The sequence below is a fragment of the Pseudochaenichthys georgianus genome, chromosome 7, assembly GCF_902827115.2.
Source record: "Pseudochaenichthys georgianus chromosome 7, fPseGeo1.2, whole genome shotgun sequence".
Taxonomy (NCBI): Eukaryota; Metazoa; Chordata; class Actinopteri; order Perciformes; family Channichthyidae; genus Pseudochaenichthys; species Pseudochaenichthys georgianus.
The window spans coordinates 6,736,418-6,752,266 of NC_047509.1; the positions used below are offsets into that span (position 1 = coordinate 6,736,418).

A 15,849-nucleotide genomic window follows, 5' to 3' on the forward strand; every position below is an offset into this window, starting at 1 on the left:
GGCGCTAGAAACAGATAATGGCTGCTTGGTTTTTCCAGCTTGGACTTTTTGTCTGTTGTTCTGTGTTTTCGGGGGTTGGAGGATTTCCTGCAGTCGTCCAATGTGATCGGGACAGGAGGATCGGCATGTGTTTGAAAACAGTGACGTCCTGCTTTACATGTTGTTTGCATTGAGTTTCATTCGGCCTGCAGGAGAAGTTCTTCCCTCTCAGGCAGGTTTCTCTCCACTAAGACCTTTGTATTGCCTCTTCACATTAGAGGCTTTTTTGACTTGCTGAGGATCCTCACTTGAGGGGAAAGTGGATGTTGGAGGCAGATGACAACAATAGCGCTTTTATGTTGAGAGTTATCCTCGTTCCCCTGTGTTAGCTCCAGGGGAACATGTGACCGCCTCTCATTCAGGTCATGTCAGCCTTTGACCCTCTTAGAAGGGAAGCCCGTCCCTCAATGTCCCATTCATGGCCTGCAGATGTCCGTGTGTGTTAACGTCTGACGCTGCAGAGGTATGACGAGCCGCTTCATTCCAGAGAAGGGAGCGGATCACTGTTTCTGCGCTGAGGAAGTGACGTCTGCAAAGTGGACAACAAGACTTTTTGAAGTTTCAAGGCTTTTATTGTCGTGTGTGCATAGCTACAGTGTAGTTAGGAGAGTTGAAATATTAGGTCACAGGCTCCTCCAACAGTGCAACACAATGAATCAAATAGTAAATAAAATATAATATAATGGAGTGGTGCAGTGACGAGTCCTAAAACCAGGAAGTGAGTTAGCATTTTACCACCGTCTCAGAGTCAACGGGGTTTCTCCATAGGGTTTTGGAAAATATCTGGAACTAAGGTCTGTGTTTGACACGAATTGAAGAGACGGATCACGTTTTGTTCTACGACATTAAATACATCGGCAGTGATTTCTGAAGAGTTTGCGTGTCTGAAAAACGATGGTTGTTACCAAGTGGCTGAATAGGACTACAGAAGTTGTCCAGGCCGTAGTACGTCATTAGGCCAAACACGTAAACACTAAGTTTGTTTGCCCTGTTCCGCTTCAACTTTTTTGAAGCTGTATTTTTGAATATGGATCTTAAGTTGGCGTGACGTTGAAGCAGCGACTCGGCTGTAGTTCCTTTTATAGCATAACTTTAGCATTTTGCTTCCGGCGACTAGATTTATGATTAGAAAATGATAAAAGTGGATAGACGTGTGGAGATTATCCGGCTGAACAAAACGTGCAGTTATGAAACAGGTTCGTTTTCCAAAGACCTTATTTCGAGCTATTTTCCAAAATCCTATGGAGAAATCCCATTGGTTTTTTGTCGAGGGAACCAGCAGCTTACTTCCGGGTAAATACGTCATCCCTGCACCTCTCTATAGAAACAGAATTGATAGAAACTGTGCAGAGTAGTCTATATACAGTAATTGGAATATTGATATATGTGAGGTGCAAACAGATGAATGTTATGGATCCATGAAAGGGCAAGTTTGTTTTCTTTCTTTGAAACAATACTGATACCGAAAGGAAGATTGTTTTTGGTTGCTCTAATGACCTCCTCTGTTTTAGGGCTGGAAAATATATTGTGTTGCGAGACTAGATATCTTTTGAATATTGGGATATTTAAAAAAGTGTTGTTTCCTGCTTTAAAGGCTGTGTTACGGTAAAATGTGTAATTTTCTGAAGTTAACAGACTTTTCTAGCTGTTTATTATGTGTCTTACCATAGACTGGTCTTTACACGTTTTGTCATTATCTCCACATTAGTGATGATTATTATGACGAGATATGAAAATATCATTATTGAAATATTATGTTGAACCACCAATAGTCAACAATTTTACTCAAAGATGTCGACACATTACATTTCTCCCCATCGCTCAGCTCCACATTTTTTTTAGTAAAGCAGTATTATGCTCATTAGAATTTTCAGTTTGAGAAATTATTTTCATAAAAGCTAAATATGACCATATGCAAAAGACGCTTACACTTCGAGACGTAGTGCTCAGATCAGAAGTATTCCTCAGATCTGATTCATTCGTTTAGTTGTTTTCTGATATAATCTTCCAATGTGGGCTTTTCACATTCCTGAACCGACCTGTATGCAATTTAAAACAATGACGCCACATTACAGAAGTAAACATGGAGACCACTGAAGTGACTGTTTGGGGTTTCATTTCGTTTTGATGTGAAGTGTAAGCCTGCATAATTGTGAGCAAATGATAACAAGGAAAACATTATTTTTGGTATTCTAGCCAGCAAACATTGTGAATATTCTGACTAGGGCTGATTTTTGTTGTTGCAATACACCGCCACTCTAGAGCGACTTAGAACATGTAAATTGTTCTCACTCTTATGACAAAAATACTAGGTCCCATTAGGCTGAATTAAAATCTGATTTGGGCCTCGTTTGACTTAATGTAGCCCCCGAATATATCATGGAACATGTGACTTAACCCTGTGTTGTGTTCAAAAGCTGTTACCGTTCATGGTGCTCGCGGGTCAATTTTGACCCATGATTTATCTCAGTCCAAAACGCTCAAAAATAATGACTATCATCCAATATTGTTTTAACTACATCATAACTAACTTATTATGCATTCATAACCGTACAATCCAGTTGTAATTTCATTTTATGGCCCCAAAAAACATTACACATGTGATTCAATTCACTCATTATATTTCCTTTAGTGAAGACAGTGGATCATTACGTTATCTGACTATAATAGAATAATATTAGAATACAATCTCCCCAAAATACGTTTTAAAGTATTGTTACAGTGGATGAAGGGGGTGGGGGAGGGGCGTCTAAAGTCAAAGATGAATTTTGATCGGGCCAAGTTTGGCCCAGAGTCACCCACAACGTGCTTCCCAGACCCGAACACCAAATTATACACTTTTTTTTAGAGACCTTCAGATTGGCTAAAATTGTCAAAATCAGTTTTGTAGTGTTTATATACCTGTTATATCATGAAGCCTTGTTCCGATAAAAAAAACTAGAGCTTAGTTATTATATAATTGTAACTTGAAACGGGTCACGGGAGACCCGAACACAACATACGGGTTAAACTGAAGAGAAGTAAAAACATAACATGTCAGGGTACTGTTACGTTTCTTTAAACACCACACTAACAACAACACCAAGAGTGAATCAGGTTTTCACGGTCTATGGTTTTGACCCGAGGCTCTTTTTATTACGTCATCTTGAGTCATCTTCTTCTGCAAAGGTCTTATCGCACCTGACTGAAGTACAAGCCAAAAACTGTGCTTCCCGCACTCAACACCTAATGTCAAAACAGTAGATGACAAATGTTAATAATACAAACATATAATGCATTTTCTTTTTCCTTGTTTTCTGCAAACAGTTTTTAGTTTACAACGAAACCTAGCTAGTGAAGATAATTGGTTATTTAAAGATCCCTTCTTAACATGCTTTCAGTCAATGACTAAAATAATCCATAATCCTGGCTCTGTTCAGAAATGTAAAACTTCAGTTTTATCGGCGAAGCCCCTTCCCTTCCGGGGACCTCCATGGGACCTTATTTCGGAAAAAGTATGTATTGAAGTCAATGGAGAGAGAAAGCGTATCTTTCGATCCCGTTTGAATTGTGCCACAAATTACACATATGATGTTTGTCAATTTAAAAAAATAATTTCCATGTCAGAAAAGTCAGTTTGTCGTAAAACTGTTGAAATATAAGACTATGACAAATACGCAACTAGAAAGACTACAAATCCCAGAATCCCGGTCCCGCATGCTGGCTCTTACGGAACCGACTAACTCCCCTTGTGTGTGTGCACAGCTCTCAACGTGCCCAGACATGTAATGATTTTTTCACCTCTTTTAATACTGTCCGCCTCATTCTGAAAGAAAGAAGTGAAATGTGCCAACGTGACGGCCGTCTTGGTGTGTGGTGCGAGATGGGAGTTGTAGTTCATTGAGCGCAAACAAAAGTGTTACTTCACAGTTTTACGACACATTTTAATTTTTTTTACTTGCAAAATTTACTTTTAAATTGACAAACATCATGTGTGTAATTCGTGGGCACAATTCAAACGGGATCGAAAGATAATCTTTCTCTCGCCATTGACTTCAATACATACTTTTTCCGAAATAAGGGCCCATGCAGGTCCACCGGAAGGGGAGGGACTTCGGCTCTCTGTTAAAATGATAAGACTTGACAATACTTACAGGTCAAGTCAATTTAGCCAAGGGCCTTTACAGTCTGTACACGCTCTGAAGATATAGATCCTCCTCTGTAAGGACATAATATATGTTGTAGTCTGAAAGTCCCTCTTTGTGTCTGCTGGTCTATATATTGCATAAAATCAATGTATAGGAAGTTCCAGAAAATCATAATCCACGACTCGTGTCATATAAATATCTTGAGTTTTATAATTGAGATAAAAACTTGGTAAAGCTATCTTTATAGTGGAGTTACATTTGTTCAGAAGAATTGAAAAGACCACGAGAGGGGCTTACAGTATGTGGGAGTGTGTGGGAGAGAAACTCGCTCTCGAGGGAATCTGGTTTATCACAAGATTTTGAAATGATTTCCAAAGTGTGAATAGAAGCACAAAATGATACCAGATGCTATTCATTAAAATAAGAAACACATTATTTAATTCATTGATAATCATTTTTTCTTGCCAAGAACTTTAAATGTTATTATTCTTGGCAATTTGATTCATGAACGCGTTATCTGACATATACACATTTAGAAAGGACGGTTAAATGAACACAAACGAACATAGAACACGTGCTGGAAAGACAAACTGACTGTTAGCACATCTTCCTCCTGACTGCTTTTCTCTTTAGTTTCTTTGTTTCTTTCTGGTTTTGTTTAGTTTGTCTAGTGTCTACCCTCCCTCCCAAATGTAAAGTGTCTTTGGGTTCAAGAAAAGCGCTATAGAAATATAATTTATTATATCATTATTATCTTTAAGAACAGACTCAGGGACAGTTTCATCCCACCGACCATAAGACTGTTAAACACCTGCACTTTTGAAAGAACATCCAGAACATTCATCTGTTTGCAATTTATATCAATATTCCAATTACTTGTAGACTATTCTGCACTATTGCTACTATATTCTATTTTATTTCATTTCCTTGCACTATTGTATCTGTTTTATTATGTTGCACTGTTGGAGCCTGTGACCTACGATTTTCATTGTCGTATCTAAACTGTAGCTATGCACACATGACAATAAAAGCCTTGCATCTTGAAGGTTTTAATTGAAGCAGTGTTGTGTCTGTGTTCAGCCACTAGGGGGAGACAGATTGAAGGTGGTGAGGCAGGTCAGGGCGGACCACATGTGTTCAGTAATAAGAGGATAAATCCTCACCGGACACGAGCTCTTTTGATCCCGGTGACTTATGATGCTTTGAAGCTCGCCGTCTGTCGTTCTTCTTTTTTGTTTTTTGTTTCTTTGATGTGGTCCAGTCTTGATGACCTGTGCATTTTGTTTTGGGGATTTCCCCCCGATTTTTCATCAGTGTCTTTTTGTCTGGAAGCATGGCCCACGGTGGAAACCTTTTTTTAAATGAACTTAAGAAAAAGTGCCACACTGTGAATGCACTCCACCACAGGTAGAAGTGCTGCATTTAAAGCTGTTTCATGTAAGTATTATCAGTGAAATCTACTCGGAGTACGAGTCATTGTGCAGTACGCTGTTAACTCCAAGTGTTTTATTATTATACATATTTATTTAGTTTGTGGGTTTATAGTGCTGCTACATTCATGTGCATGTTGCATTTTACTGCGGTGGATTATGGTGGTTCTTATTATATCTTTTTGTGTACTTGATTTTTTTCTGTAAGATCATCACATGTTTTGTAGCTTTTGTCTTATTATTCTATCTAAAATAAGTTCATTTCCCCCAGTGTATATGCTAAATCAGCCCTGGTTTTAGCTTTCTGACTCAGCATTACGCTGCTGATCCAAGAGGGTTTTGAAATGTTATTGCGTTTAAGAAGTATGAGAATTTATCAACACATAAGGAAACACTTCACCCTTCGATTATCATAAACATGATGAACAAACACATCTGGAGGGACATCATTTCCCTCCAAACTAAAACTCTTAAACGTATCCAGCGGAGTACATTTCCCTTTCCCCTCTCCCCTCTCAAATGTCGTACAAGGTAGGGAATAAAGGAAATGGTATTTATTTGTTATTCTACCACAGCATTTGAGACACAGAAATTGATATTCAGTTGAGTAGCATTTGAAATGTTTTTGCTCTATGAAACCTGATGTACTTTTATGATTTTGTTTTCTTCAAGTTTGTATTTTGTTGGTCGAACGCACTTATTGTAAGTCGCTTTGGATAAAAGCGTCAGCTAAATGCAATGTAATGTAATATTCTGCTGTGTATCTGGGACACGTTGAATACTCGCCAAACTGGCTCCACTGTTTTGGTCCGATCTGAATGAAAAAAGCTCAAAACAACTGACATTCATGTGAGCACCCCGAGGCGCTGGATTTATAGGAAGTCTGTCGAGGGGCGAAGTCGATTCAGGTCAGGTCTCTTGTCGACTCAATTAGGGTCAAATTGAAATAAGCTCAACTTTGAAATGAGTACGTATAGATCTGCTGTTGTAGAATAATTGTTGGCAGACGTCTGGATGTTTTGCCTTCCCTTATTACTTTATCGTATTATCCTCCCACATTGAAGTAGTGTTGTTGCTGTGGGCGAGAGTCGCTCTGTCTTCAGACTCGGTTTAGTGTGTCTGGTATGTCTGAGGATGATGAGGCTTCATTAACGACGAGAGCAGATGAGTCGCAGAGGGAGAAAACCTGCAAAGATAAACCACAGCGGGACAACACATCCTTTATTCGGCTCACCAGTTTAGACACGACACAGGTTATCTGGACTTACTCATTCACAAAAGGCATCTCTTATTATGAAAGAGTTACTGTACTGAAACTATTGGTCAATCATTTGGTTGGTTGACGAGACGAATCTGCGGCCAGTTAGATGAATAATTAATTGTTTTAGTCTGGGTTTTTTTACGTAAATGTGTTACATTTATCTTGTTCCAGCCTCTCAGATGTTAAGAAATGATGCTTTCCTTGTTTTATGTGATAGTGATTTCTATATATTGTGAGCTGTGGACAAAATAAGCACTCTGAACAAGTCACTCACCATCTTCCTTAATATGCAACTACTTTTGATAATAGATGAATCATTGTATTTTCAGGCAAAAACCACAAATAACCTTTTCCATTACTTAAAGTATAATCCATTTAATATCCTTAGGTTTTCCAATTATAATTCCAATTCCTAAAGATTGAAGGCCTGGCTGAATAATTGATATTTCAATCACCAATAATCACTTCCAGCTTCTCAATTGTGAGGCTTTTTATTGAAATAGTATGTTGAATATATTTTAAAATATTCAGTTTTTAATCTGCTGTTGCCGCTGTGTGCACAGTTTGGGCTGTTACCGCCGTTAGCACTATTAGCAGCTAGCCACCATCCTAAATGTGAATATTTTCTGCTTTTAATTTATATTACCATAACCCGACTGACACTGGATTTTCAGAGCCATATCTGCGGATAGTACTTTTGAATTAAACCAAAACAAATCTGGATATGTGATGACGATCACGAGTAAATCGCGTATTGTTACTTATGCTCATGGTGGACCATAGACTGTATATATAAAGGGGGGGACCTTTGACATTGTCAGGGCTCTCGAGTGGACAACATATATTGGTGTCACTGTTTTACAAACCAGCCAGTATGAACTGATGTAGATATCTAAACGAATGTAATATGTTGGTTTAACATTACAGTCAATATCCTGGGTTTTAAGAAGTGGACGAATATGTTTTCACTACTTTCCAGCCTTTTATAGACTAAACACTTTATAACAAATTCAATGATTAGTTGCAGCCCCTTTATCTCCTGTCACTTTCCTCTAACTCAGTCCCACATGGCTCAGTCCAACACTTATCAGCGCTGTGATTGAGAAAGTCAATCCTCTTAGCACAGAGCCTGTTTTCTTTCTAGGCCACTGAACGGCTCTCTGCAGAAAGTCCTGTCAGTTGAGCCTGGCTGTCGGATATCCTCTCTCTGTTAAGTTCCTTTGTCCGCTACATGCTAGGGTCTCTTTTTGAAACACAACCCCCCTCTCCCACCTCTTTATGGGCTGGAGCCGGCAGCTGCAGGGTTAATGTTTAGCAGCAGCAGCAGCAGCAGCAGCAGCAGCAGCAGCAGCAGAGAGGCAGGAGTTGTAGCAGGAGGAGGAGGAGGAGGAAGAGAGGTGGGGGCTGGTCCACAGCTGTTGTAGTAGGCAGGGTCTATCGGGGTAGGAAGCCTGCCTCACTCGCCCTGGAACAATGGGAGACATGGCAGCCTCTGCAGACACACACACAATGCACATGCCTTCCAAGGACAGGCCTTTTCCCAGCTGAAGTGTAGAGGAAACCGGCTTCCTCGCCTCACTCGCAGGGTGACGGCACGTTACCAGAGAGGGAGGTAATCTCCTCTGCAGCCGGACAACAGACATGTGAGGTTGTGGCTTCTGTCGCTCTCTTTCTTCTTCTTCTGGTGCCTTACATCGATTCTGCTGAGAGGAGATCTCTGGAGGCGCTGACTGGATGACCGTAAAGGCAGCCGGAGGAGGGTGAGCTCGCCTCAAATGTGTACACGTTGGAGAGGGATTTAGTACATGTGTGTATATTGATTTAGTGTTTACGGCTGACATGATGTTATTCGGCTTCACGCTGTGGTTTCCGTGTGTGACAGCGTTTCCGTGAGAGCAAATAAAGCACATTTGTACTTGTATGAGCTTTAAAGTGAGGTGACACAGAGAGAGCAAGTGTTTAGTGAGGTGTCTGGTGTTGACTTGACGTGAATGGACTTGATGGCTCTTAAGGCAGGTCGGATTTACCCTGTGTGTGTGCTAGTGTGTGTGTGTTTAGGTTAGCATCAATATCCTTGGGCGAGCTTACATCTCTCCGTTTCCACACAGTGTCGTTTCTATTCTCAGCACAGCATAATGTCTGCATTGTTTTGGTCGCAGCGAACAACGTGTCATAAATCTTCCAAATGTGTTGCCGTTGGGAGAAAGCGCCGCCTAAATGTTGTCTGTGTGTTTGAGGAAACACAGTGTGTGTTGTATGAGAGACGGAGGATGCGGGGTGTGGAGGTCGCCTGGCACCGATTTTTAAGAAGCGATCCGTTTGCTCTCAGACATCCGTGGCGTTCATCCAACCTGTCAGGCCCTTTTGGGAAGAGAGCTCCCTTCCCCTCCTCCAATCGCCCCCCCCATCCCCCACCTCCTCGTCTCCACCGCCTCCTCATCCCAAATATCGCTTGTGTACGATTCGCCTCGGTCCTCGCAGCCAAACATCAGACAGGAAGCACCACCGAGGGAGCTCCCGCAGCCTGATTCTGTCTCACCCCCCCTCCTCCTAGCCTTTGATATGTATCTATTAACGAAGCAGACAATCGCGTCGTAATGGTTCGTCTGGTGGAGAGAAAAAAAACCCCGACTTTGGCCTACATTCGCCCAATCTTCCCCGATCTTTAATTCCACCATGTGAGGATTTAGCTTTTTGTCACATTGTTTACATGTCCCGCCTACACACTTTGCCGACACAGCAAGAACTTCAATCTGCCCCGGATTGGCAGATGGAAAGGGTGCCGTTTGACATATCCTGAGACGGCCCTGCTTCTGCCAAACCCCCAAGAGTGAGACTGACATGATTTAAGAAGCTTTTGTGCATTTTCTTCCCTCTGCTTCGGCTGAGTCGCTTTTTTTCCTTCTGCCCTCATTCCGTGAATCTCATCTAGTCGTTGCAGCCAGACCTCACTCAATATTTCATCCTTTTCTCAGCGTCCAGCCATCTGCAATCAAAGTCTGTCCTCGGTGAATAAAACACCAGTGATGGGATATTGCAAAAATCTCAAGTACAATTTGCCGTCTTTGTGAACTCCACACGGATCACAGATCTTTCTTCCCAGAGCCAGGTGTACCGAGGAGGTTAGGACCCAGATTGAGAGGGCAGATGCTCACTCCTAATCCCATGTCAGTCGGACAAGACCTAAAAGGATCAGGCCTGTTACCATTGGAAATGAAGAGTTAATTCTCCCCGTCCAAACAACAGACGGAAAGTCCCATTACGGCTTTAAATAAAGACCTTTTATAGAAAGTGAACATAATTAGCAGACTCTGTTAATGAGGAGAAAGAAGCACTCGACGCGTGAGGCTATCAGAAAGGAGTTAAACGCCGTGTCTGTTGAATTATTCATCCAATCTTTCTTTCATTACACTTTACAATGACTTAGAGATGAAAGGGAAGACGAGCAGTGGGGGGGGGCTTGTGGTCTTGGCAATGCTGGCGTCTGCAGAGCGCCGGTTTCTCCCGAGGGCAACGCAGCGTCTTCTCCTCGCAGCTTCCTGTTCACAGGTCGGAGGGAAGCTGCGGCTTTTGCCCGCCACGTAAAAAGACATGACGTCGGTCCATCACACTTTTGTAAGACCTTATCGTACGCGGACACATCTTGTGGTTTCTGTCTTGTGATTCGAAGAGATTAATAGTACACTCGGATGTCAGGAGGTTTCTACCAGATGAGAGGTTATTTATTAAAACATGTCTCCTTGTGTGTTTTCTCTTCCTCAGCTCCTTGGTTTTGTTGTTGGGAGACAGAGGCGCCTGACAGGAGACCGACTTCCAGGATCCTAACGAGAGCTCAAACCACCGGTGAGTGTCTTCATTGTGCCGGGCTGCCACTCACCATTGTCTGTTAATTAGATTACTCACCCCGATAACGGTTTGGGCTTTAACAAGTTAGAAAAAGAGATGAAGGCTATTGGTTACCCGCAGACATCTGGTAAGTGTTCTAAGGACTGCAACTACCAATTTGCATAAATGTGCACGTTTTTTCTTGATCAATCAAATCGAAATGCGGACAATTAGGCGACAGAAGCCCTCAGCATTCCCGAGAACACAAGGTTTCTTTCTTTACCTTGTTTTGCCCCAAAACCAGCAGTCCAAAACCAGACAGACCAGAAGATATTCAATTTGAAATGATAACAATCTGAGAAATTAAGCGGATCTGCGCTAGAACCAGGAGCCAGAGAACATTTAAACGATAGTTGTTTTTTTTAAATGTCTGCAAATCAATAGAAGCAGAATCATTTCATCTTTAAATCTTCACACTCTCACAGTGTTTGTATAAATAGTGAAAGTGCATATCCCCCATCCCAATGAGATGTATTCCAATGTCTTGTTTTAAAAGAAACATGCCAAAACCCAAAGCTATTCTGTTTTTATTTTCTCCTGAAAATAAATCAGACACTTTCTGCCTCGGAGATAAAACAGACGAACAAGTTAAAGCGACCTTTGTGTAAGTCGCAGCTGGGCGATTTGTATAAAGGACACCATGTCTTTTATCTACACACGTTTAGTGTCGCGTTGCACTTTATTTGTTTGCTGACGAATGTCCCCACAGCTCACATTCTCCATGTGCAGGTATCCATCGGAGCACAAAGCAGCTCCTGCTCTGTGGCCCCGGGTGAACACATGATCCCTCGCTGGTCGGACCCTTAAGCTGCGAGCGCCTCGCTGCTCTTTGTTGACACTTGGCAATGTGACCGTGTGTTTTTGAGACGGCTGGATTTCCAACAACAAAACAAAAAGCTTTGACTTTGACCCTTTTAGTGTTCTCTGTTTGCTTCTATCCGTCTCCTTTTTATCTTCTACAGCGTCCTCTGTCTGTTCTCTTATATCACTGTTGGTAACGTTGCAGAAAACTAAACCAAAAGTTGTTGTGGCTCGATGATCGCAGATGTTCTCGAGATCAAAAAGGACCGTTTGTCACTCGCTGCAATTCATGATCATTTTCATTATTGCTTCCTCTCGTAATCGTTGGTCCGTAAAACATCAGAAAATACTTCCTCGTGACACAAGGGGACGTCTCCAACAGTCACAGACTCGAACATATATTTATTATGATGCATCACTAGTAAAACATTACAGTTTCACATCAGACCGCCTGGAAAAAGTGTAATTAAATATTTTAGCTATTCACTAATCCTTTAATCAACTAATCATTAAAGCTCTAGCCTTTAGGACACACGTGTTTAGTTTAATAACAATAAGTCCTTTTTCCAAATGCCTTGGTTTCAGTTTCACAAAGAGACTTTCCTGCAATTATTTTAACATCAACTTGAAGCGGTCTGTTTTTACTGTGACAGCATTGTTTCACTATTTACTGACTCAAAAACAAACGAACAATGAATCCCTTAACGTAGAAAACAATCGGCAGATTAATTCATAATGATTCGTTATAGTTGTATTGTTAAAAAGAGCTGCACTCCGATGTTGTGGTCGTACTTTACTGTAACTGATTATTCATTAAAGGTTTTATTACGACCTGCAGCTACTGTAGTTATTAACATGGTCGCTTATATTGCTAGACATCATTTTCATAGCCCCTTATTTTGGATAATTCTCATCGACGTCCCCCCATCACAAACTAATTGAAGAGCCTTGATTGTACATGCACAAAAAGCTATATAACACGCTACAGGGAAAACCCCAAAGAGCTTGTGTAAAAGTGATCGATTTATATCATATATTGTCAGGGGGTCCGCGGGGTCTTAACAAGTATTAAAAGTTGATAAATCAATTTAGTGAAAGTTAAGGCTATTAAAAAGTATTAAACGGCATTTTCCAAGGTATTACATGTTGTAGCTTGTTTTCAATAAGTATATAAAGTGTCCAAAGAGGTTGTGTTCTACCGTCTGCCTGAATGTAGTCATGGCGTAGGTGTGTAGTGTGATTCTGTGAAGTTTATTGATGGCATCCCGTTGGATTTGACGTCATCTGAACAGGACGTCGCACGCTCACTGCTTGATAGCGCGAAGGTCCGTTTACGCCGGTTGCTAAACAACGTCGTTATGGGGAAATGCAAGTCTGCGTCCAAATGGTTGGAAGATAAGGAGGAAGGACAATCAATACTGTATATAGTCAATGTGAGGTAAAGTGTGTTGCCAAGGTAACCGGTTAAAACTCCAAGTGGCGATGAGGTCTTAAAATGTGTGGAAAGGGTCTTAAAAAAGGTCTTAAAAGGCATTACATCTGACTTAAGGATTCCTGCGTATACCCCGTAGTACTTAGTGTGTGTAATAGTATCTCTGTCAAAGAGGGAAGTACTTCTCCCATTACATTTCATTTAGCTGACATACAAGAAGCGCAATGAACCATAAGTACTGCAAGTACATGAGTAAAAAAAGTCAAGTCAAACCGTTTCCCACAACCCTGAATACAAATATATATATATTAATTTCATATAAATATATACATTTCATTTCATTTATTTATTTTTGTTCCGCTCATGGTGTGCACTACTTAATGTATAATAATGGTTTACAAAACACATCTCTACAAACACACCATAGACCGAAAAGGAGCAGGGAAAAGAAACTAATCTTATATTGCGCTTTCTAAAATAAATAGAACTTACTACAACAAATACTTAGTTCCCACTTGACAGTTAACGGAAAGAAACAAACAACAACACCAAAACAGCACATGTACAAAGAAACAGGGAAATGTATACGTACATTAGACGTTTTTTGTATTTAATTTATTTAGTCGCACTGCTATCTTTACTGGAGTTAAGGCTCTAATTATTGCTGCAGCGTGGTGCAGTGTGCAGACGGCAGCATTATCTCCCTTTGCATTCCCCTCATGGCGTCTCTGTGACAGCAGCAGCGTCAGGAGCTCCTGCAGCTCCACCGGGACGCAGTGACCGCTCCTCCGCCCTCAATGAGCCTCTGTGTGCCCCCCCCCCCCCCCCAACAACACCATGATGACAATACTGCGGCTCACAGAGCAGCTGGCAGCTCTCTCTGCCTCTACAGAGGATTTAGATTCAGACATTAAGACACATTTATGCATTGAGCAGCTTAGTGCTGTATGTCAGATTAAAAATATATGGCATTGAAAGAAAAACGAGCTGTAGATTAGAGCTGCCGGATTTCGTGGATGTCCAGACATATTTCAGGTTCTCAAATGTGACGATTTGATGCTTTTTCTGTCAGAGTTAACTGAATGCATCAGGACGCCGGGCTGATGGGCACTCTGGGAAATTGTATTTTCCCCAATGTTTTGACATTTTATAGACCGGTTGATTAATTGAGCATCGCTAGTTGCAGCCCTGACTCAGAAACACCCACACAGTCGACGAAGACACACAAAAAACTGATGTATCTTTTATTCCAAAGTGACTTTAATTGTCCCACATATTTAAAATGTGAAACCACATCAAGGCAATTAAAAGTGCGTTAGTAGGACATAGATGCATTACGATGAGACATCAAATAACTGCAAGACAATAAGAAAAAAGGTTTTAAAATAGATTTAAAAAAGGAATCTTATAAGAAATTAAGCCAACAAGGCAACAGTGCAGAATTTCAAATCATTCTGTAGTTGCAGCTTCTCTTATGTGAGCATTTACTTTGTTTCCCCGTTTCATAGTTTGCTAGATATTTGTGGGTCAAAAAAAGACATGTCGTGCTCATCTTGGACGATACTACCTACTTATTCAACTTAAATGAATATCTGAAGTTCTACAGACCAAACAGGGATTTACTGAGTAAAATAATAGTGGTTGCCGTTTCATTGTTTTTAGAAACCAACAGTAGAGTTTAAAATCAATTCCCAGGAAGTGATGAATAATGACTGAAACCCGTCGTCAGTCCATCTTCTCTCTGATCGTATATCAGTCAGACTCCAGCAGTGGTGTTCTGGAGAAATGGGACTCGTTTTAGGAGATGCTGCTTCTCTCTGGTGGCCTTTTCACTGAGGTCTTGTGACGTTCGCTCTGCACATCAAAGCAAACCGCGCAGCAGCAGCACATCTCATGTTTATATTTAGCTGCACTGTTGTTTGTCTTTTGCTCCACGCTGTAATTTCAATGCGAACGTTCCCACCGAGAGATCTGTGCACTGCTGCCCCGAGCTTTAATGTGCATTAGTGAGGAGAGAAAACAGCTGGTATTTATAAACCCGCTCGGTATCCAAGGTCAAACGCTAATATCTGCTTCCGTTCGTAGATGGGCTGCATCGATCGGCGCTCCATTATACGTCTGGATTTGGCTGCCATTCAGTCAGTCGCAGCTCAATAAATAAACGCGCTGCACTCTCGATGCTGCCGCTCAGGTTCGTCAGGCTGCGTTAGAACTCCACAGGCCAGCGACGTTCAATAATCTTCCTGTAAACGCTCTGCAAACAGCTCGGGTTACGCGAGGCGCGGCCGACCTCTGTGATCTCTTATGAAACTATTGGACATTTCCCATTAGTGAGCTTTACTCGGTTTGATACCAGAGCCAACGCGTTGACCTGAGCCCACGGGATGCGTCACATCTGCAGCTGATGCTTATTTCAAATGATCCATTTATCTGATGAGTATTTTCACAATTAACGGATTTATCTATTGGTCTTTAAACATCTCAAAAATGCTCAGTATAAGTTCTCGGTTTCTCACATCAAAAATCTACTTTCCATATGTTTGCAGCGGTGTTGGTGGGATGAGGAATCTGGTACTTTGGGCTTGACAAATTACTTAAATGATGAATGTATTCCACAAGTAATGGGATAGGACTGCTCATAATGATGATTTAAAATTATGCCTTTTTTCATCGGCTGATTATTCGCTTTATTTACGGGTGTATCTTCTTGTCTTCAAACAGTCTTCTGTCTTGTGATAACAATTAAGAAGCTATTTTTAACACTTGAGTAGCTGGTCTGATTGTCTCTTTTTTCCTTAAATAATTAATGTATAAATAATAAATATAAATAAATGCCTTTTCCTTCTTTCTTTTATTCATCATTTGTAGTCACAT

The 15,849-nt window shown here is 41.1% G+C and overlaps 1 protein-coding gene across 3 annotated transcripts in view; it reads left to right on the top strand.

The window, feature by feature from the left end:
• The window catches only part of nckap5l (NCK-associated protein 5-like), a 50,296-nt gene that overhangs the window by 13,154 nt on the left and 21,293 nt on the right, over positions 1–15,849 (top strand). Inside the window, exons 1-2 of one of the 3 annotated variants that reach the window (XM_034087277.2) lie at positions 8,250–8,617; positions 10,620–10,700. The gene's annotated coding sequence lies outside the window, so the exon portion shown is untranslated. Of the gene's footprint in view, positions 1–8,249; positions 8,618–10,427; positions 10,473–10,619; positions 10,701–15,849 lie in introns of those variants that run through there. The other 2 variants (XM_034087280.1, XM_034087278.1) reach the window with 2 other exon arrangements.